Raw genomic sequence first — 23,188 nt, 5'->3', positions numbered from 1 at the left:
GATGTGGTAGGAACAATGCACAAGAAAACTTAATCACTTTATCCATTGCATGAGCGTATGTGTTGTCTACATTTCTGACCAAGAAAGAAATTGTCTTAATTTTTGGATATTGAAGAGAGCAGTTATCTTCAGAGTAAAATTTAATCAGAAGCACCAGGAGTATGTGTATGTTTATGATTCACATTTTAATTGCTGCCATTACATTTTGCTACTGTTTTATTGAGAATGTACCATAGGTCTCCTGTTTTAAGTAATAAAATTTAATCATCTTTTAAATCCTGGATGCATTATGTTCCTTTTACCAATACAGTTTTATCCTGCCTCAGTACCTTATAACAGAAGCTAGGGGTGCACCGTTAGGTTCTCAGTGTTGAAAGAATCTATAACGATTTCTTCCCAATATGGGATCAAATAACATACAAGTTGGAGGTTATAAACTCATAAATTGTACTTGAGTTATTCTCTCCACTCTGTTGCAGGATACTCAGATGGCTGTAGTGCAAATAGCATAGCAGTGAATTTCATACTCTGACTTCCATTGATGTACAAAAATTGAATCAAATTTAAAGACCTAATTGGCTTTATTGAATGATTCATGCATTGGGCAGCATCCCACCTAGTAAATAGGTGCTCCAACGAGCTGTGCAAAGTGGAAGAACCCATGATGTTGAGCATCTTTTCATATGCTTTTTGAATGTGTAGTTTTTATGTGGATATGGGACTCTTTGCACTTCCTGGACTTGCGTGATTTCCACGCTCTGTCTTCCAGCTCACTGATCCATTCTTCTGCCTCATTTAGCCTATTATTGATTTCCTCTATTGTATTTTTCATTTCAGTATTTCTTCAATTCTGTTTTGGGGTTACTTATGTTTTCTACATCTTTGTTAAAAAGCCTCATTTCGGGCTTCCCTGGTGGCCTAGTGGTTGAGAGTCCACCTGCCGATGCAGGGGACACGGGTTCGTGCCCCAGTCCGGGAGGATCCCATATGCCGCGGAGCGGCTGGGCCCGTGAGCCACGGCCACTGAGCCTGTGCGTCCGGAGCCTGTGCTCCGCAACGGGAGAGGCCACAACAGTGAGAGGCCCGCGTACCGCAAAAAAACCAAAAAACAAAATATCCCCCCAAAAAACAAAAGCCTCATTTTTCATTCTGTGCATCCATTCTCCTCCTGAATTGTTTGATCGTTTTTCCGATCATTACTCTGAGCTCTTCCTCGGGTAGATTGCGTATCTCCACGTCAGTTCTTCTTCTGGGTTTTTGTCTTCTTTCTTCGTGTGGAACATTCCTCTGTTGCCTCATTTTGCCTAATTTGCTATTTGTATTTTTATGAGTGTGGTAGGTTTGTTACCTTTCTTGACCTTGGAGAAGTGGTCTTGGTAGAAGATGTCCTGTGCATCTCAGCAGTGTACTCCCCCTCATGTCACCCAAGGGCCAGAAGCCAGGTGGTCCCAGCGTAGTGTCTGGACTGTATCTGTGGACTGTGTCTGCAGGTTGTATGACTGTAGTTTTCTTGCTTCTGGTGTCTGTGCCCTGGTGGGTGAGGCTGGTCTAGAGGCTTCTGCCTCTCCACTGTTGGTTGGACCTGGATCTTGGCCCTTTGGTGGGCAGGTTTATGTCTAGGGGCATGTAGAGAGGTGGCTGCCTTAGGAAGCCTTTAGGCAGCCTGTCTGCTGATGGGTGGGGCTGTGTCAACTGAGACGATCGGTAGTGTTTTGTTTTTTTTTTTTTTTGGTTCATTCTCCTTTTGTATTTTCCATTGAAAGATTTTTATATGTGGAACCTTCCTTACATTTCAATAATATATTCCCTTTAGTCATGGTATGTAAACTTTTAATGTGACTTTGATTTTAGTTTACTATTTTTTTGTTTTTATTTTATTTTTAGCTGTGCAACGAGCAATGCAGTATCTTAGTTCCATGACCAGGGATGGTACCCGCGTCCCCTGCGTGGAAGCGCAGGGCCCTACCCACTGGGTGGCCAGGGAATTCCCTGAGTTTACTACTGTTTTATTGATGATTTTTTGCGTCATTATTTGTTAGGGATTTTGCTGTGTGGTTTTCTTGTAGTGTCACCATCTGACTTTGTATTAGAATAATTCTGGACTCACAGAGTTTGGAACTGTTCCCTTTTCTTCAATATATTGGGGAAGAGTTTAAGGAAGGGAGGTCTTAATTGTTTTTAAATGTTGGGTAGTGTTCTGCAGTGAAGCTCTCCGACTTTTCTTTGTTGTATGATTTTTGAATAGTGATTCAGTCTCCTTACAATGTGTAGGTTTGTTCGGATTTAAATTTTTTTCATGGTTTTGTCTTGGTAGATTTTGTTTCTCTAGGAATTTATCTATTTTAGGTTAGCCAATATTTTAAAAAAATTATTTATTTTTGGCTGTGTTGGGTCTTTGTTGCTGCAGGCGGTTTTTCTCTAGTTGCGGTGAGTGGGGACTCCCCTTTGTTTTGGTGTGCGGGCTTCTCACTGCGGTGGCTTCTCTTGTTGCGGAGCACGGGCTCTAGGGCTTCAGTAGTTGTGGCATACAGGCTCCGTAGTTGTGACTCGTGGGCTCCAGAGCGCAGGCTCAGTAGTGGTGGCACGCGGGCTTAGTTACTCCTTGGCATGTGGGATCTTCTGGGACCAGTGATCAAACCTGTGTCCCCTGCATTGGCAGGTGGATTCTTAACCACTGCACCACCAGGGAAGTCCCTAGGTTAGCCAATATTTAGACATAGAATTGTCTAAGTATTTTCTTCTAAATTAAAAAAATTTTTTTTTGTAGGGTCAGTTGTAATCTATTATAATGTCCCCTCTTTCATTTCTGATTTGGTAATTTGAGTCTTCTCGCTCTCTTTTTTAAATCTAAGTAAGGATTTGTCCATTTTGTTCTATTTTTCAAAGAACTGTTGTGTTGTCTTTTTCTGTAGTTTTATTCTCTTTCATTTGTCTGATCCTTTTTCCTACCTTCTGCTAGCTTAGGCATATTTTGTTCTTCTAAGATCTTTTTACTTTGTTCTTTTTCAAAAAAAGGAATTTTTTATTCACAATGTAAATTCACAAGGGAATTCATTACAAGTGTGGAATAGGATAAGTATTTTAAAGAGCAATGCAGTTCTCATCAACAGAAAAGAATTTCCCCCCCCATTTCGCGTTCTCTTTAGTTTGCAACCATAATTTCATATAGATAAACTCACTGTCATAATCGTTTCACAGTATGTGTACGTTCATTATGCTCTACACCGTAAACCTAGAGTGATGTATGTCATTGTATAAAGAGTTGTTTATACAACTCATGTTACTGTGTAAATAGTTGGTTTTAAAAAGGCAAATAATTAAAACACGTTGGACAAAACAAAGAATAATGCAGTTTATAACCATTTAAAAATATGTATTGCTGTTTTTAAGGCAATGGTTAGTGACCTAAATGATCACATGCCTTAGTCCTCCAGTCTCAGACTCCAGGTCCTGTCCCTGAGTTTCTGAAACTGAGTAGTATGTTGAATTTGACCTTCTGCATTAATAGGGAATAGAAACGGAAAAGCTATTTTATAGGGTGTCAGTAGGGAATAGATCATTCTACCCAGAGAGAGTTTTGTATTTGTAATAAAAATTAAAATGTAAAAAAAATTATTTATTTTGGGCTGCGTTGGGTCTTCGTTGCGGCATACGGGATCTTCGTTGCCACATACAGGCTTCTCTCTAGTTGTGGCCCGCGGGTTCCATGGCGGGCGGGTTCTATAGCTTGTGGTTCTCGGGCCCCAGTTGAGTCGCGCGAGCCGGTAGTTGTGGAGTGCGGGCTTAGTTGCCCCACAGGATGTGGGATCTTAGTTCCCTGACCAGGAACCGAACCTGGGTCCCCTGCGTTGCAAGGCGGAGTCTTTGTCACTGTACTACCAGGGAAGCCACGGCATTCTTATTTCTTAAAGTTACTTAAATTAATTCCCATTTAGGAAATGTTCCTGGATCCAACCGATGATCCATGTCAACCCCTCCCTCTGCTCCAGGAGGCTCAGGTTTCCAGATCACGAATTGCTTCCGCCACACTAGCAGGATGTCAGAACAACCTGAGGGCAAAAATAGCTTTTTATTTAAACTCTTTTAGTCTTAAGAGGAAACATCTTGGCTTCAGACGTAATTGGCCCACACAGCCGTAACCTTTTACCCGCAAACTCTTGCAGAGAGTAACTTAAACCGGCCAAGGTACTGGAAGCACCAACCCCTCTCTGCTCCCAGTTCCTCCCTCCGGCGCTCAGTGAGCACACCTGGGTGCTCTATTCGCCCCGCCCCTCACTGGTAGGGCCCTGCCCAGCCCCTGCCCCGGAAGCCTCATCTCTAACTCCAGAAACCCATTCCTACGGAGCGAAGGTCACGGAGCGGAGCGTAAGTGTCTTCTTTCTAGCCTAAGTCTGTACTGCGCGGTACCGCTCTACCCCGTCCTTGGGGTGTGGGAGTTTCTAGGGACTTTAAATCCCAGCATCTGGCCCTACGCCCCAGTAAATCCAGACGTCGCCCTTACGGGTCGGGTATTTTTTCCCTGGGTTTGAAGTCTCGCAGAGGCCAGTCTTCTGACTCTTCTGCCTCTGGTCCACGTAGACACCGCTTTTCGCAACATTTTCCTGCTTATAACGTGTTACTTTCCCGGCCTCCCTTGTGAAGTCCTCTTGCGCGAGGTGGATGCGCGACCCTCAGCCTCGCTCTCTCGGCCCCTGGAGGGCAGCGCTGGTCGCCCCGCTCCCGGACAGCCCCCGTCCCCTCCCCGGTCCTGGGATTCTGGAGAGCCCGCCGCTCTCCGGAGACCCCCTCCCTCCCAGCCCCTCTGTCCTCGCGTCCTCCTCAGGCCGGTCCTTCTGCTTCGCAGGCCTCTCCTTCGTAGTCAGCCCTTCCCCGCACCCCGCGTAGGGGGAGGTGACCTGGGCCAGACGCGGGAACACCCAGTGTAGTTACTTCCCCAATTCCACCCCGTTAGAAAATATTCCCTTCTGGTAGATGGGCATTTTATACGTGAGTGAATGGAATCAGGAAAAGCAGAGACAGAGAGGCTGAGATCGAAGTAGAAAAACTGAGGAGAAAAGAATGAGGGAGAACCAGTGGGAACATAGGGTGGCTGAAGGACGTGCAAAGAGATAGTGAAATGAAAGTGATTAAGTCTTGAAAGTAGCAGGTGAATATAATGGAGAAAGAACTTAAGCCGGATCTGCAGAGATTGCAGGGCAACATAAGGAAGGGGACCTGGATCGGTCTTAGAAGGGGATAACAATGGAGTCACTTCACACAGAGTAGGGGGAGATGATAAAAGAGTTGGAACCTTGGCCTCCAGAGCATCATGGTGCTGGGAGAAAAACCGGACAAAGGGTGACAAGAAGAGCAGAGGAAGAGAGAGAGCAGGAAGGAAGCACAGCCACCTGGGGTGCCCGAGAGTGGGGAGGAAGGTAGAGTAACAGAGACGGAAGGAGTGTAACTGGAGGCATGGTGTAACCGCAGAGATGGGGGAAGAAAGAAGTATATAGAGATTGAGGACAGTCATACAGGTTGAGGAGAAGGACCATCCAGAGGGGGAACAGTTTGCAGAGCGGGGCAGGACAGGTGTGAGGGAAGAAATGGAGAGGAAGGGCAGGAACAGGAAAGAAGAGGAAAAGAAAAAGAGAAACAAAGGCAGAAACGAAATAGGGAGACAGATAAACAGACTAAAATGGGAACACCTAATAGTGCAGATGGAGGGGGAAGGTGGATCCAGATGGGTGGTGAGTTGTTTGGATGTGGATGATTATGTTGTGATAATATTGATTTGAGTCTTTAGAATCTAATGTATTTAACATTTGTTTAAATTATACAGGTGAGGATGAGAATTGCACAACTCCTGCCTATAAGGCCTGTGCATTTTGTAATTATTTGTATCAGAAGAAAACTTCCATTTGCAAACCCTGTTGAGCAGAGAGGCAATGACTTGATTCACTTAGATGTGGGTCACCCCCTTCCCTTTTCCTGGTGTGGAGTAGAGCTCAGGGGAGAAAAGTGGAGCAAGAAGAGACTGACTGTGTCACTACATGGTGCCTTTTAAAGGAACATTGAAAGTGTGTTTTATAATGGATTTACTTCTTTCCTTTTTGTTTCTTCACATTTAATTCTTTTGTAGCTTGAAATAAATCTTAGTTCATTCAATTTCTTTGTTCCTCTGAATAATTTTTAACTTCTGAAAGAAGCTTTGCTGGCCTCCAATATTCTATACATGTCATTCATTGCATCTTTAAGAAGGAGCTATGTAATTTCCGCATTTAGGGGATTTTCCTGTTTTCCTTGTGCTTTCTGTTTGTAGTTTTATTTCATTGTGGTTAGAGAAGATACTTTTTTTTTTTTTTGGTCTTGTCGGGTCATACTTCTGTGACCAGGGATCGAACCTGTGCCCTTGGCAGTGATCGTGTGGAGTCCTAACCACTGGACCTACCACCAGGGAATTACCATAGCCTCAGTTTTGTTTTTTCAAAATGTTGATACCGGTCTTCTGGATTAAAAATAATAAATTATTGCTTTTAAAAATTTGTTTCGAATTTATCCCTGGCCTGAGTGACTTAGTGACTCTGAGTCCCCCCATTCCTGAGGGCTGAGATCTGGGCTGAGGGGCTCTGCTCTGCGTGGGGATGGATCAGGGCTGGTCTGTGACCTGAAGGGGATCGTCGGGTCCAGCTGAGGTGCCCGCTGCTGCTGGGTACGTGAGGGCCTCACCAGGAGGGGAGAGTGACTTGGTTTTTTGTTTGTTTTGTTTGTTTTTGGCCTTGCCACATCGTTTTCGGGATCTCAGTTCCGTGACCAGGGATTGAACCTGGGCCACAGCAGTGAGAGCCTAGATTCCTAACCACTAGGCCACGAGGGAAGTCCCAGGGAAGCGTGATGTGAAGGAAAGTGTGGGAAACTTCACCTATTGGTCTCTGTGTGGGAGTTTACTGTCCTGAGTCCCTCCTGGGACAGTGGGCAGCAGAGGACTGTCTGTTCCACATGCTGAGGTCTTCCCTGTGTGTGTGGTTGTGACTCAGAAAGGGGGTGTATTGATTCTAAGCATTAAACAGTATCTTTCAAACTTTCAAGATTGACTGCTAAAGAATCATGTTGCCTAAGGAGTATGCCCGGAAGAGGAGGAAGAGGAAAGAACTGGAGTTTGGAATGGCTCTTTCTCAGGTAAAGTCATATTCTCAGTTGATTATTTCATCTTATTTCTTGAAATGCCATTCTTTGGACTCACTAATCTTCTCTGACTCTGAAGTATCCTGCCTGACACCTGTACATCACAGTCACCCAGGGCCTTCCCTCAGGGCCTGTCATGTCCACTTGGATTCCATCTCCACACAATCCTGTGACCTGGATCTGGAACTTGTGAAGTTTCTCTGCTGGGCATAGTCCTGGGCAGGACTTCACACCCATGGATGGGTCAATGCTGTTGGGCACCAGGGATTGTAAAGGGGCCCCATCTGAATGCACTGTCCTCTCTTTACAAAACAGAATGAAGAAGCTACACGTGGAAGGCAGATATTAATATGCAGAAATGCCTGGTAAGTTCTGGAAGAGACCAATAAGGAGAAATTTGTTCTGAGTTTTTATAATACATTCTCAGCTAAATGACTCTGTCACTGATTTCAACATCTTCATGGTTGGGAATGGAATGGAAAGTTCAGAAATAGACATCAGTGATAAGAGGGTGTTTTATTCCATTATCCATTTTAAGCTATGAAATCAACCTAAATTGTTGAGATTTGGAAGTTCTTGGAATCAGTTTTGATACCTCCATTCTTCAGTTTTTTGTCTTTTCACTGTGTTGGTTGCGTCCTTTGACACATAGAAGGTTTTACCTTTGTAGGTAAGGTTTCAGCTTCATTCTTTTGCAGGGAGGTATCCAGTTTCCCAGCAGCATTTGTTATTGAGACTGTCTTATTTTCATTTTGTAGTCTTAGCACCTTTGTGAATACATTTTACATATATGCAAAGGATTATTTCTGAGCATTCTCTTGTGTTCATTTGGTTTATGTATATTATGTATCTGTGTTTATACCAATACCACACAATCTCAATTGCTTTGTGATATGTTTTGAAATCTAAAAAAGGGAGGTTCCCATCTTTCTTCTTATTCAAGAGACTTTGGGCTATTTGTGGTTTTTTGAAATTCTCTAGGACTTTTAGCATGCTTTTTTCTGTTTCTTCAAAAATTGCCATGGGAATTTTGATAATCATTCCATTGAATCTGTAGCACACTTTGGGTAGCTGGGATACTTTAAGAGTATTAAGTCTTCTCGTCCATGAATATGGAATGACCATTTATTTGTATCTTTTTAAATTTCTTTTAGCACTGTTAAGTAGTTTTCAGTGTATACTTCTTTCACCTTCTTGGTGAATTTATTCCTAAATATTGATATTTCATTTGTTTTTAATGCTATAATAAATAAGATTGTTTTCTAATTTTCCTTTGATACTGTTCATTGTGTATAGAAATGCAACTGAAAGTTTTTGCATGTTGGTTTTGTATACTGCAATTTTTCAAAACATGTATTTTGATATAGCAGTTTTCTTGTCGAAAGGTTACGGCTTCTTCATATCAAACCTTGTCTAGGAAAGAAGATAATTTTACTTCTTTTTCAATTTGGATTACTTTGATTTCTTTTTCTTGTCTAATTGCTCTGGCTAGGGGTTTCAGTACTTTGTTGAAGAGTAGTGCAGAAAGTATGCATCCTTGCCTTCCTCCTGATCTCAGAGGAAAAGCTTTCAGTCTTTCATGTTTGAGTATGACTTTAGCTGTGCTCTTTTCATAAATGGTGTTTATTATGTTGAGATAATTACTGTTTCTAGTTTGTTGAGTGTTTGTCTTTTGTTTTTTAATATTTATGTTTATTTATTTATTTGGCTGCCCTGGGTCTTAGTGGCAGATCCCGATCTTCTATCTTCATTGTGGCATGGGGGATCTAGTTCCCTGACCAGGGATTGAACCTGGGCCCCCTGTATTGGGGGTGCGGAGTTGTAGCCACTGGACTTGGACCACCAGGGAAGTCCCAAGTGTTTATATCTTGAAAGTTTGTTGCATTTTGTCAGATGCTTTTTTCTGCAGTAACTGAGATGATCCTTTGTGACTTTTTTTTTTTTTTTTTTTTTTTTTTTTTGCGTTTCGCGGGCCTCTCACTGCTGTGGCCTCTCCCGCCACGGAGCACAGGCTCCGGACGCGCAGGCTCAGCGCCCACGGCTCACGGGCCCAGCCGCTCCGCAGCATGTGGGATCCTCCCGGACCGGGGCCCAAACCCGCGTCCCCTGCATCGGCAGGCGGACGCTCAGCCACTGGGCCACCAGGGAAGCCCCCTTTGTGACATTCTTTCCTTTATTTTGTTAATGTGGTGTACCACATAATTGATTTTTGTATGTTGAGTACTCCTTACCCCTTATAGTGATATAAATAAAATCCACTTGATCATGATGTCAGGTCTTTTTAATGTGGTGTTGAATTTGGTTTGCTGATGTTTTGTTAGAGATTTTGTAGCAATATTCATCAGGGATATTGATTTCTAGTTTTCCTTTCTTCTGTTTTTGTCTGGGTTTGGTATCAGAATCATGATGGCTCCATACGTTGAGTTTGTGAGTGTTCCCTCTTCAACTCTAACATTTTTAGCAAGATTAGTGGTAATTCTTTTGTAAATGTTTGGTAGAATTGGGTCCTGGGTTTTTTTTGTTTGTTTGAAGTTTTTGATTACTGCTTGAATGTCTTTAGTTATAATTGGGTTCAAATTTTTTTTATTTCTTAAGGATTAAGATTTAGTAGGTTATATGTTTCTAAGAATTTACCTGTATCTTCTCTATTCTATAATTTGTGGGCATTATTGTTCATAATACTCTTTTATAATCCTTTAAAAATTTTCTTTGACATTATTTGCAATCTCTCCACTTTAGTTTCTGTTTTCAGTTATATGAATCTTCTTTCTTAGTCCAGCTTAGTGTTTTTCCATTGAATTTTTCAAAACGCCAACGCTACTTTGCTTTTATATTTTTCTGCTTTGTATTTTGTTAATCTCTGGTCTAATCTTTATGATTTACCTCTTTCCTTTTGCTAAATTTGGGTTCAGTTTGATTTTTTCCCCCTACTTCATAGAGGTATAAAAATAGATTTCTGGTTTGAGATCTTTTCTTTTTCCTATTTAAAGCATTTAGATTTCCTTTTTAGTACTGCCTAAACTGTGTGTTCAAAATTTTGGTATGTTGTATTTTCATTTTCAGCCCAATATTTAAAAGTTCCCTTGTGATTTGTTCCTTGACCCATTGGTGCTTTAAGAATGAGTTGTTTAGGGAATTCCCAGGCAATGCGGTGGTTAGTCCTCCACACTTTCACTGCTTAGGGCCTGGGTTTGATCCCTGGTTGGGGAACTAAGATCTCACAAGTGGCATGGTATAGCCAAAAAGGAAAAAATGAATGAATGAATGAATGAATAAAATATTTCAACTTAAAAAAAAAGAATGAGTTGTTTAATTTCCACAATTTGGGGAATTTTCTTTTTTCTTCTGCTGTTTATTTTTAGTTTTATTTTATTATGATAGAGAACATACTTTTTATGATCTCAATCTCTTAACATTATTAAGATTTGCTTTTTGCCTTAATACATGGTCTGTTGTGGGGAATGTTCCATGTGTGCTTGAGAAGCATGTTTCTGCTGCTCTTGTTGGGTGGAGTGATCTGTACATGTCTGTTATGTCTACTTGGCCTACAGTGTTGTTCAAGTCCTCTGTTTCCTTGTTGATGTTCTCTTTGGTTCCATCCATAAGTAAACATGAGCCATTGAAGTCTGATACTATTCTTGTGCTGTTTCTCTCTTCATTTCTGTTAATGTTTGCTTCCGTTTTCTTGGAGATCTAATGTTATATTTGTATATTGTTTTTGTTTTATCTTTTTGATAAATTGACTGTTTTATCATTGTATAATGTTTTTTGTGTTTTTATTTTTTTCTGGTATTATGGAGTCACCCCTGCTCTCTTTAGGATGGAATATCTTTTCCATCCTTTCACTTTTCACCTTTCCGTGTCTTTAGATGTGTGAATGTTCACAGTTTTAAATCTCTGATATGCTCTCTCTGTGGCTCTCGCTCTCACTCTTGGTTTTCCTCCTGTTACTTCCTCTAGTGGTCCCTGCTCAGGAAACCTGTACAGTGGTGAAAGGCAGGAACCCTGGCCAGCCCGCTTCACTGCACTGTAACTTCAGAGGGAATGCATCAAGTATTTCCTTTTCATCATGATGTTTGTTTGAAATGTGTTTTTTAATAATAATTTTTTTCACATTCTTTTTTTCATGATTTTTAATTCTCCAAGAAGTTTATAACTTCACTGTTGTGATAAACTTTTTCTTAATCTGTGAAAATAATGTAGAATACTACTATTCTAATTTTGAATCGATTTTTAAAAAAATAATTAATTTATGGCTGCGTTGGGTCTTTGTTGCTGCGTGTGGGCTTTCTCTAGTTGCGGCGAGCAGGAGCTACTCTTCGTTGTGGTGCATGGGCTTCTCATTGCAGTGGCTTCTCTTGTTGCGGAGCACGGGCTCTAGGTGCGTGGGCTTCAGTAGTTGTGGCATGCGGGCTCAGGAGCTGTGGTGCGCAGGCTCAATAGTTGTGGCTCACAGACTTAGTTGCTCTGCGGGATGTGGGATCTTCCCGGACCAGGGCTCGAGCCTGTGTCCCCTCCATTTGGCAGGCAGATTCTCAACCATTGTCCCACCAGGGAAGTCCCAAATCAATGTTTTATTATTAGAAAAAACAAGGAAACTCTTGGCCTGTTGTTAATGCCCAAGTATGTAAATTTTAATGGCTGAAGTTGTATTTATATTTTTGAATATAGTTATTTTATTGAGATTGGAGTTAAAGTATTTTTTTTATGATCATACCATTTTTCTTTTAGTAGCCTATTATGGAATCATGTTGACAAACTAAATTCAGTACAGTTGATACATTTTCATTGTCTGAAAGATGCTGAAATACCCGTGAATAAAAGGGTGATTAAAAAATTGAAAATATGTCAGGAAACAACCATCATTTCAGTAATTTAGTGTGGACATGTGTGTGCATAAGTTCATGGATGTGCACGGCATCCCTGGTTTAGATAAACAACATGATTTTAAAACTATGTATTACATCTTTTGTAGTCGAAATTATATCTTCAGTATACTCAGTGGCCTTGAATTTTTTCTATGCTATCATGTTAATGGTTTAAATTGTAGTAAGATTACTAAAAGTTTTAATATATGTGTGTGCGTGCCCACATTTATAATGGCCTTTCATGCTTTTCTGCATTCACCTTGGACTTTTTTCAGGTTTTCTCAGGTATCCCTCTGTGTGTCCTTTTAATGCTCTCTGTTACTTATCTGTTTGATTTTTAAGTTTCAGTCTCAGAGCCCAACCCTCTGAGGTTAGGTGCTTGCTGTGTCATTTGTTAACTTCTTGACCTGAGTCAAGTTTCTCAGAGGGTCTCTGACACAGTTTTTTCTTCTGTAAGATGGGAACAGATCTTTCTCTAATGAGCTGTTACGTTGATGATATGTTCATACCCATAAAGCACTTTATAGAGTAATGTTTAGATTAATATTACAGTAATTTAGAGTAATAAGAAGTGTTCCAGGGACTTTCCTGGTGGTCCAGTGCTTAAGAATCCGCCTTCCAATGCAGGGGATGCGGGTTCGATCCCAGGTCAGGGAACTAAGATCCCCCATGCCACAGGACAACTGAGCCCCTCTGCCACAACTAGAGAGAATCCCGTGAGCTGCTCTGAAGAGCCCACACGCTGCAATGAAAGATCCTGCATGCCACAACAGAGATCCCACTTGCCCCAACTAAGACCCGACTCAGACAAATAAATAAAATAAATTAATTAAAAAAGAAAAGTTTTTCCAAACTTTTAATCATTGTTGTTATAATCATCATAATTGAAGATTTTGACTTTTCTCTAGAGCCATTGTGGGCTTTGTCTCTCTCAAGACGCCACTCAGACTGCAACTCATCAAGATATTGACTTTCAGTTACTGTGTAGAACATAATATCAAACACATCTGGATAGACAACCCATCTTTGAGTTGTATTTATAGATGTTTCATGGATTTTCCACAAAGATGAAACACCCTTAGTAATTGGAAGGTATCATAATCTCTTATGAAAAAGCGTAAGAAGTTAAAATTAGAGGCACATAATGTCTCCCAATACTTCCACATGGACCTGGTAGAACATACACTTCAACCAAGTCAATCCTTACCCCTTACTCCTCTTTTCCTTTTGTATGACGATATGAACTCTCCTCATGGCCCCTTGGTGAAAATATATTTTCATTTCAGGAATGGTTGACTTCTGAGGATGTGGCCATCGAATTCACTCAGGAGGAGTGGGAATGCTTGGACCCTGCTCAGAGGGCCTTGTACAGGGACGTGATGGTGGAGACCTACAGGAACCTGACCTCCTTGGGTGAGGATAAGTTCCCTCCACAGCTGGGCTTTGCCTTTGCATCTTCCCCTCTGTGCCTCTTGGGAGGCCCTGTTTCCTTTGATCTGAAAAGCCTGTGGACTCAGACATGAAGTACCATCATGCGTTTAAACTGACCCTTTCTTTGGATAATCTGTCCATTTCACGTTACATCAGGAGTTGTTCCAGAGCTTAATTATGTATAAAGCTCAATGGCAAACTTTAAACAAATACCCAATTTCCCATTTTCTACCTTTTGGCTTTTGACTTAGTGTTTCTAGGAAGAGAGCTCAATATTTGCACATTATATACTGTTCCCGATGCATTTAGAAGGAGGCAGTGGATGAATTTGTGAAATATTTTTCCTGACCCACCTGTAATGTCCTCACTCCTTAGTTGAAGAAAGAGCTGTGATTTTCGGAAAACCGTAGCACTTCACGTTTTTTGTTCCGATAATCAGGCAGTTCTGTTTTTGATCTGAATATTATCTCCCTTTTGGAGCAAGGGAAAGAGCCCTGGACTGTGATGTGTGATGTGAAAAGACCCAAAAACCAAATGGGTGGGAATGTGTGAGAAGTGTGAACACAGATGGGCTCTCATAAGGGCAGAGAGGAAGCCACAACATTAATAGAGTTTGGGAAACTTTTCTCACAGTGGAGAGTTTTTTTTTGGGAAAACAGAAGTTCATTTATTGAAAAGTCTCAGAGGGTGTTTTTCATCTCCTGGAGTTATCACCCTGTCCTTCATCATGGAAAATGCTTTCTTTTACCCTGCAGTGGTGCTGCAGCTCCACAAGAGAAAAAAGCAAGGTCTTTGTCATGACCCACAACACTCCTCATCTGGCTTTTGTGAACTGGGTTTTGCTTGACTTTGAGGAGCATGAGGCGGGCTGTTTTAAAGGGGTCTCTTGCCCCTTCATGTCTCCTTCTGGTCTTGATTCCCCTGGATGCTCAGTTCTTAGTCCCTGTAGATCAGAGCTGATGCCTCTGGAGTCCCACCCCTGAGCCCATCCCGGTTTGATCAGAGTTGCTGTACTTGGAAGAAGTAATCAGAAGATGTGGAAAAACTGGCTGCTCTGTATTCCACGTGGCCCCTCAGCACCTGCTGTAGCTGTCTCAGGTCCTCTTTGCTGGTTTAGATCCCTCAGCCGTTTCTTCTGTTCAGGGGTGTGTGGCACAGCTAGGTGGATTGGATCTTCTGTGCTTGTACTTAGGAAAACTGTAAGCACAGTGGATGGAGAGATCCTCTTTTTGATCCTAAATACTACCAGGAGACCAGTGGTGAATCTGTCAGGCTCTTAGCTTGGCATCTGTGGATTGAGCACATGGTCCCGTCTCAAGATCCTTTAATGTCTGACCCTCACATGTTGCATTGTTTTTTGCTCCTGTACTGCTCTCCTTAGTCTTGGAATGTCGACTCTTCCTGATTTTACATTCTGCTTAGTTTGTATGATTTTATCTCTTAAATTCCTTTGCAGTATAGTCCTAAGGTCTGAAATTTTATCTGGTTTCTTTGCTCTGATAATGTACGCATGTGTAAGAGGGAACTTGTGGTGGATTCTCTGTGGAGTGTGTTTGCTGGTTACCAGAAAACATTTAATGGAGACACTTCCCTCATGTTGTAAAATTTCCTCCTCTGTTCAGAGTCACCACTTGAAGCTACTCATTGGAGTGGTCAGCACGTTTTGGGACACAAGGTAGAAAGTATCACGAGAGTCTGTCTGATAAGTCTTTCCAGGTGTTTTTCTGGCTTTGGGGACTGTCACAAAAGCCTGTCTCAAGGGCACTACGACAATGTTGTTCACATATACCAACGATCATACATTTTAGCCTCTGTAAATGGTGTAGAAATTTATCCCAGGATGCTAAATATGAACTGATCTGTTGTTGATGCCACATTTTTCGTTGCCTGTGTGCCATTGTTCATTTACCTCAACAGCTAATATTGAAGAATCTGAATGAGGGAGCTTATGAAGTGGAATGATACTTTCAGTGATGAAGCATCATTTGTTTTTTTTAAGACAGTGGTACTTTCATTTTGTATATTCATATGCATTATACATGATTCTTATTTGTATTTATTATCAAGTTCATACATTTTGTGTTAATCTTCGTGTTTTTGTTTTTATGTTTGCAGTGTGTGGGTTGGTTGATTGGGGAAGGCCCCCGCGCCCCGCCATGGTAGAATTGATCAGTCCCTTTTAGAGTTCTTTATGTATTCTAGATGTTAATCTGTTATCAAATATATAATTTGCAAATATTTTCTCTTATACCATAGAGTCTTTTCACTTAGAGCATGCTTTAATTCACAGTATTTTATAATTTTGATATAGTCCAATTTATCTGTTTTTCTTTCGTGGGCTGTGTTTTTTAGTGTTATCTGATAAGTCCGTGGTGAATCCAAAGTCAAGAAACATTCCTTGTATGATTACTTCTAGTACTTTCATACACTTGGGAGTTAGGTTTAGCTTTTTGAACCATCTTGAGTTAATCTTTTTCTGTCGTGTAAGACAGTGGTGCAACTAAATACTTTTGTTAGTGGGTTTCCAGTTTTCTCAACACCTTTTGTTCAGTAGACTGCCCTTCTCCCATTGAATGGTCCTGACACCCTTGTGGAGCATCAGTTTAGCATATACACAAGTTTTTTTTTCTGATGTCTCTGTTCTGTTTCAAGGATCCCTCTCTCTGTCTTGATGCCAGTACCACATTGTCTTGGTAAGTTTAGCTTTGGAAGAAGTTTTGAAATAAGTGTGAGACCTTCAACTTTGTTTTTTTTCAAGCTTATTTTTGTTATTCAGGGTTTCTGGAGATTCCATATGAAACATCGGATGGATTTTTCTGTTTCTTTGGGGAAAAGCTATTGGGATTTCACTAGGGGATAATTTGACGTGTTGACCAGTTTGTGTAGTATTGACTTTCAGTCTAGGGATTTGAGATACCTTTGCATTTATTTGTGTCTTTTATAAGCTTTTTCAGTGGTCTTTTTTTTTTTTTAATATTTATTTAATTATTCGGCTGTGCCAGGTCTTAGTTGCACCACTAGGGATCTTTAGTTGCAGCATACAGGATCTTTTAGTTGCAGGAATCTTTAGCTGCGGCATGTGAACTCTTAGTTGCAGCATGTGGGGTCTAGTTCCCTGACTAGAGATCAACCCCGGGCCCCCTGCATTGGAAGTGCAGATCCTTAGCCACTGGACCACCAGGGAAGTCCTTCAGCAGTCTTTTTAATTTGCAGTGTACAAGTCTTTCCTGTCATGTATAACATTATGTCTAAGTATTTTATTTTATTATTTGATGTTATTGTAAATGGAATTGTTTTCTCAATTTCTGTTTTGATTGTTCATTTTTAAGGTTTAGAAACTGAATTGATTTTTCCATGTTGACTTGGTGTCTTGTAAGTTTATTGCAGTCTTTCATTATTTCTAGCAGTTTCTTTTTTTACAGAATCTTCAGGGTTTTCTTTTCTTTTTTTTTTTTTTTCGGTACGTGGGCCTCTCACTGTTGTGGCCTCTCCCATTGCGGAGCACAGGCTCCGGACGCGCAGGCTCAGCGGCCATGGCTCACGGGCCCAGCCGCTCTGCAGCATGTGGGATCTTCCTGGACCAGGGCATGAACCCGTGTCCCCTGCATTGGCAAGCGGACTCTCAACCACTGTACCACCAGGGATGCCCTTCAGGGTTTTCTACATGTTATATAATGTCAGATAATTTTGCTTCCTCTCATTATTGGGATCCCTATTATCTCTTTTTCTGCGTCTGTGTTCTTTCTAGGACTTCGGGTATTATGTTTTTTTAGAAATATTGAGAGCAGGTATCCTCGTCTTGTTTCTGATCTTAGAGGAAAAGCTTTCATTCTTTCACCATTAAGTATGATGAGAGCTCTGAGGAGCTACTCCATTGAAGCATGGCTTTCAGCATAGTCCTATACCTTTTCTGAACAGAGAACATATTCAGACATAATGAGGTTGAACCCAAGTTTGTGTGCTCAGTGAGGCCAAACAAACTGAAACTTTAGAGTTTGGAGCAGAGAAAGGTTTATTAATCAAAGAGGCACCAACCCGGAAGATGGTAGACCTAAACTTGCCTCAAATGCATCTTGCGGGTTGGCCAGGGTGTAAGATTTTTGGAGAGAAAAGGAGAGAAGGGAGGGGAGTGTCTGTGATCCCAGCTTCCCTGTAAGATCTCAGCTGCAGACTTTGGGCACCACGTTGTGGCATCTTCCTGATTATTCTGTAGGTTTCTGCAAAACAAATTCCTAATCACAGTCTTCTGATCCCTTAACTTCCTTCTGGGAGAAAGCAAAAGCAATAGTTGTGACATGTTATTATTTACTTGGAACCGATGTGACGGCTTAAGAATTTTACTTCTCACTTGGTCCTCTGACTGTCATCAATTTTTTCAGTCCTCTTGGGGCCGCTGGTTGAAGCCACAGTTTGGGCTCATAGATCAAGGTATCAGTTTAAGCTATGAGTCATGGGAAAGATTATGTTGGGCTTGCTTTTCCTTTCTTTCTGCATTCCCTCCTTCCCCTAATGAGTATCTGCTTGAATCTGCTCTTTGAAACTCAGGGAAGATCCAGGAGACCGAAGCCTTTTTCTACCAAGAGGAATCACGGCACTTGGAAAGGCTTTTGGTATCTAGGAGGTATCTAGGAGGGCCCTGCTGGGTTCCGTTTGTTTCAGTCCCCCGTTTTCTTTGATACTGCTCAGTCTTGAGGGGAACAGGTGTGGGAAGACAAGAAATGGAATAAAATTTTGGATAGAGAGATTAATCAAACTCAGCAGGGGAACACATATTTAGGGAGACTCACTTTTACAATCATGGCCTCCTACTCTACTGGACTGTTTATTCGGTTTCTTTGTATCTGCACATGTGTGTACAGAAGAAACTCATTCTTCTCCTTTAGATGGCCTTTTCCTGTTGTTTTTTTCTTCTGATTTTTGCTAAGAACATTCTTGTGCAATGTCCTGGAATATTGTGTGTTTTTCTGGAATGTAAGTATGACAGTGGAAATTATGGAATATACAGTTGGATACATTACACAGCAAATCATATAATAGATATAATCCTGCTTTCTCCCTACAGCATCTCACTCTCTCCCTTTTTAAATCTGTCTTCTTTCTGTCCTATACTCATAGTATAATTCTCATAGTTAAAAATCGACAGTATCATATCAATTGCTAAACCAATTCTTTTTTTTTAAGGTCAGTATCTTAGTTGCCCTCGTACAGTTATATTCACACAGGTACGCAGTCACCAGCTGTGCTCCCACGTATACATATACGCTGCCCGCCACTCAAATCCTTTCTCAGTCCTGACTTTTCCTCACATGGTATCTTGATGTCCTGGAAACACTGTCATTTGCTCCAATATTTAAGTTGTTCTCCTTGTGGTCCCCAAATCGACAGCACTCCTTCACCCATCCATCCACATTCCACATCACTCACACCGTAGAAATGATCCCTCATAATCTGTTGAACAACTTTCTCAGGACGTGACCCAAGGCGCTACCTGCCGCAGTGATGACTCAGAAACCATTTCCCAGAGGGACGGCCGAATAAACTTAGTAGTTACACAGCTGACTTCTTCTTGCATCTCCCTTGACGTTTTCCTTCTAAACTTCTGGTATTAGTTGTATTATTTGGTAATCTGTCCTGCCTGGGGGTGGTCATGCTTAAGAATGAGCGTTCTCAGTCTATAGGTCCAAATTCAAGTTATGGTTCCGTCACCCCTGTCTGTGTCAGTTGGGTTAATGTACATAAACCTGTGCCTCTACTGCCCTGATTTTAAAAATCATGTTAATTTACCTCAAGCCTTTTAAAACAAATTTTTGCTGTTAGCTGGCTTAGACTATTGCATGTTTTTTCATAGATAGTGAAAAGTTACTTTTTTAGAAAAAGATACGTTAGTATTCTGTCATGTTTTTCATGATACACCTTTGTCTGCATTATATCCTGTCTGCTTTTCGTTTGCACTTTGTTCTCAGCAACGTGTCTGACCTCAGTTAATGAGTATACAAAGTGTTCACCGTTCATCCCGTATATTTTGGAACTACCTTTTTAATGGTGTTGCATAGATAGGGAATTCTCTACTCATTGCCTGATAGAGAACTGAAGAATATTTTACATATTAATTTATACGTGTGATTTACAGATGATGGTTGTTCAGCATGTATTATGCAATACGACTAACATGTACTACTTGTTAATGTTATAAAACGCTTTTCCTTATGGGTGCCTAGTTTTATAGCATGATTGAGAAAAATGCATTGTTTTCTTAACAGCTGTTTTGTTGGATTCTTCACTTCCTCTATGCTGTATCTGTTTTACAATTCTAAAGAGACAGTTACTTAGATTATTCACCGGCAGAGCTAATTTTGTATTATTTACCATTACAATATATTGTCAGTTATTTAGCATTGATTTATGTATAGGAAGTAGGCAGAATATATCTGCAGTGTAAAAATTTTTCTCCTCAATTATGAGCCAGCAGCATGCTTACTGTTAATGAGTGTGGTCTTTGGGGTTATGGTGGAAACATACCCTTTCTCTGAGAGCCGACATATGTTTGTCAAATGTGAGTGTTTTTGTCTTAGGAGTTTGAAACTAGACTACCCTAAAAGTAATTTGAATTATATTTTATCACTCTTTCTTTAGTTAAGCATTACATGCTTTGAGTTTATCAAACTTTTAAGATCATGTTTGGAAAGTTTCCTAACTGTGCTTGGTATAATTATTACTTGTGGTGTAATATCATGTATTCAACATGAAATATTTATTTGTGAATTGTAGTGACAGGATACCTATAGATGTTTATGTCTTGTAGATATTTTTCCTATACATGTGATCAAGCAATTACAACCAAAAGTGAACACTGATCCAGGAGAAGTGTTCCAAACACTGATGTTGGGAAGACCTGAAAACGATGAAATCAAACATTTGCACATCAGAGAAATCCAGGAAGATACGTATGACTTTGAGTGTCGGTGCAGAGGTAATGAAAGAAATGACAAAGGAATGCCTATAACCCATGATGGAAATCTCACTGATGAAAGACATTGACATGGTAAAAGGGATGTAGGAATCAAACCCATTGGAAATAGGCTTGGATTAAATGTTCAAAAGAAACTGCAGATATTTAAAACTGATGGGATATCTTATGAATGTAATGAAGTTGAAAGATCTAACAACAGTAGTTCCTCATTTTCACCACTTCAAAGAATTCCTCCTCATGTCAAAACCAACGTCCCTAATACATATGAGAATGATTTTATCCATCTTTCAATACAGACACAAGATCAGAAAGCACTCAGGGAAAGACCTCACAAATGTAATGTGTGGCAAAACCTTTCTTCAGGGATCTCACCTCATTAGACATCGGATCATCCACACAAGAGAGAAATTACATAAATGTGATGTATGTGGCAGAGTCTTGAGTCATGATGCAAAGCTTGCAACCCATCAGAGGATTCATACTGTGGAGCAGCTTTACAAATGTAATGAGTGTGGCAAAACCTTTAATGGCAGCTCATACCTCAGGAGACATCAGATCATTCATATAGGAAAAAGTGTATATAAATGTGATGTGTTTGGCAAACTCTTTAGCCAAAACTCACACCTTGCTGCTCATCGGAGGGTTCATACTGGAGAGGAACCGTATCAGTGTAATGACTGTGGCAAGGTTTTTAGTCAGTATGGAACCCTTGCAGGTCTTCAGAGAGTTCATACTGGAGAGAAACCTTATGAATGTAATGAATGTGGTAAGGCCTTTAGTCAAAAACCATATCTCCAAGTTCATTGCCGAATACATACTGGAGAGAAACCTTTCAAATGTAATGAGTGTGGCAAGGCCTTTAGTGTAAAGGGAAACCTTTTAAGTCATCGGAGAGTTCATACTGGAGAGAAACCTTACAAATGAAATGAATGAGGCAAGGCCTTTAGTCGAAAATCACATCTTTGAGTTCATTGGAGAATACGTACTGGAGAGAAACCACTCAAAGCAATATGGTTTGCTAAGTCTCATTTTTGAAGATCAAAAATGTAGAACAGTGAGAATTTATGTTGAAGAGCCAACTTTCAAATGTAACGGATGTTGTAAATTTTTACATCAAGTATGCACACCTTTGGTGTTGAGAGCATTCATACAGGTCAAAATATATACACATGGAAGCTCTTTGAAATAGTGTGTCCGTATGGTTCACCCAAGAACAGATATTTGGGAGAATTCTTAAAAATTTAAGGCATCTGGTGAATATTTTGAGCAATTCTTACAACAGCCCGTACACTAGAGAATGCATACTAGGAATAAATCTTTACCTCTTTGAGATGTTACATACAGCAGAACCATGACAAGTCACCCGCTGTTAAAACTTATGACATGATGTGTATATTTGAGGAAGAAGGACATGTATGGAAATGGCCCATTGTCTTCAGTGTATAAAATATTCAATTATTTGATTTTTCTCAAAAAGAATACATTACTATTTGTGCTTTTCAATCTGAAGTTTGAAGTAATAGGGGAGAACAGGGACTTCCCTAGTGGGCCAGTGGTTAAGATTCCGTGTTTCCAATGCAGCAGGTGTGGGTTTGATCCCTGCTCGGGGAACTAAGATCTCAAATGCTGCAGGATGCGGCCAAAAAAAAAAGGATGAAGTAATAGAGAAGAAGAAATATGATTCCATATTGGATTTGTTTCTTTTACTTTAACCTTTGTATTCTATTGCTTTTGGTAGAAGTCAGTCACTAAAGGGATGTTGCCTATACACTTAAATTATATATAATGGGCCATCTCTGGATACACTGCCACCCTTGTAATGAGTGTTAATGTAAAATACCTTTGCTTAGCTCCCAGGAAGCATCCTGACCAGACCCGCCTGTGAATGGCTTCAGGAAGGAAGAAATTAACATACCCCTTCCAGAGTGTCACCAGAAAGTAAACCAGTGCATCTGAGAAAAAAATGGAAAATTTTATTTGAGCCAAAATAGAGGATTGTATCCTGGGAAGAGCATCTCAGAAAGCTCTGAGAACTGTTCTGCCTGTTAGAAATCAAAGCACAGTTACATAATTTTTGTGAGACAGTTATACATCAAATGACATATATATATATATATATATATATATATATATATATATTTTTTTTTTTTTTTGGCTGTACGCGGGCCTCTCACTGTTGTGGCCTCTCCCGTTGCGGAGTACAGGCTCCGGATGCGCAGGCTCAGCGGCCATGGCTCAGGGGCCCAGCCGCTCCGTGGCATGTGGGATCCTCCCGGACCGGGGCACGAACCCGTGTCCCCTGCATCGGCAGGCGGACTCTCACCACTGCGCCACCAGGGAAGCCCCAAGTGACATATTTTTGACAGTTCACATAATCCAGGTCTAAGCATCATCGTGGTAGGTCATGTGAACCTTTACAAGATCAAAAAGGAATGTTATCTTTTAAGGAGTTGCCTTGTTGATGCTAGGAGAATGTGTCTTTATGGTTGAGTATTTATTCCTGCTGATGTGTCAGGTTTGGTTGAGGTATCAGGCAAATACACAATGCACAGTGCGGGGAGAGAGGAAGCCAAAAGGCAGAGAAGAATTTATGTAAATTTTTCTTGTCTTGCCATAAAGTATAAATTTTATTTCACGGGAGTCTGACCTGAAGCAGGACTTTACTCTCTCCCTTTTTGGTATCAAAGAAACCTGGGGCTTCCCTGGTGGCGCAGTGGTTGAGAGTCCGCCTGCCGATGCAGGGGACACGGGTTCGTGC

At 40.9% G+C, this 23,188-nt stretch overlaps 1 protein-coding gene and 1 pseudogene across 1 annotated transcript in view; both read left to right on the top strand.

Annotated features, from left to right (window-relative positions):
• Positions 1-13,328: 13,328 nt before the first annotated feature.
• The window catches only part of LOC101328627 (uncharacterized), a 107,472-nt gene continuing 97,612 nt past the window's right edge, over positions 13,329-23,188 (top strand). Inside the window, exon 1 of the mRNA XM_073796710.1 lies at positions 13,329-13,442. The gene's annotated coding sequence lies outside the window, so the exon portion shown is untranslated. The remainder of the gene's footprint in view (positions 13,443-23,188) is intronic.
• LOC141277127 (uncharacterized) lies at positions 20,499-22,522 on the top strand (annotated as a pseudogene).

Source organism: Tursiops truncatus, chromosome 19 (assembly GCF_011762595.2).
Source record: "Tursiops truncatus isolate mTurTru1 chromosome 19, mTurTru1.mat.Y, whole genome shotgun sequence".
Taxonomy (NCBI): domain Eukaryota; kingdom Metazoa; phylum Chordata; class Mammalia; order Artiodactyla; family Delphinidae; genus Tursiops; species Tursiops truncatus.
The sequence above is the reverse complement of the archived record's forward strand: the minus strand, read 5'-3'. Positions and strand labels throughout refer to the sequence as shown.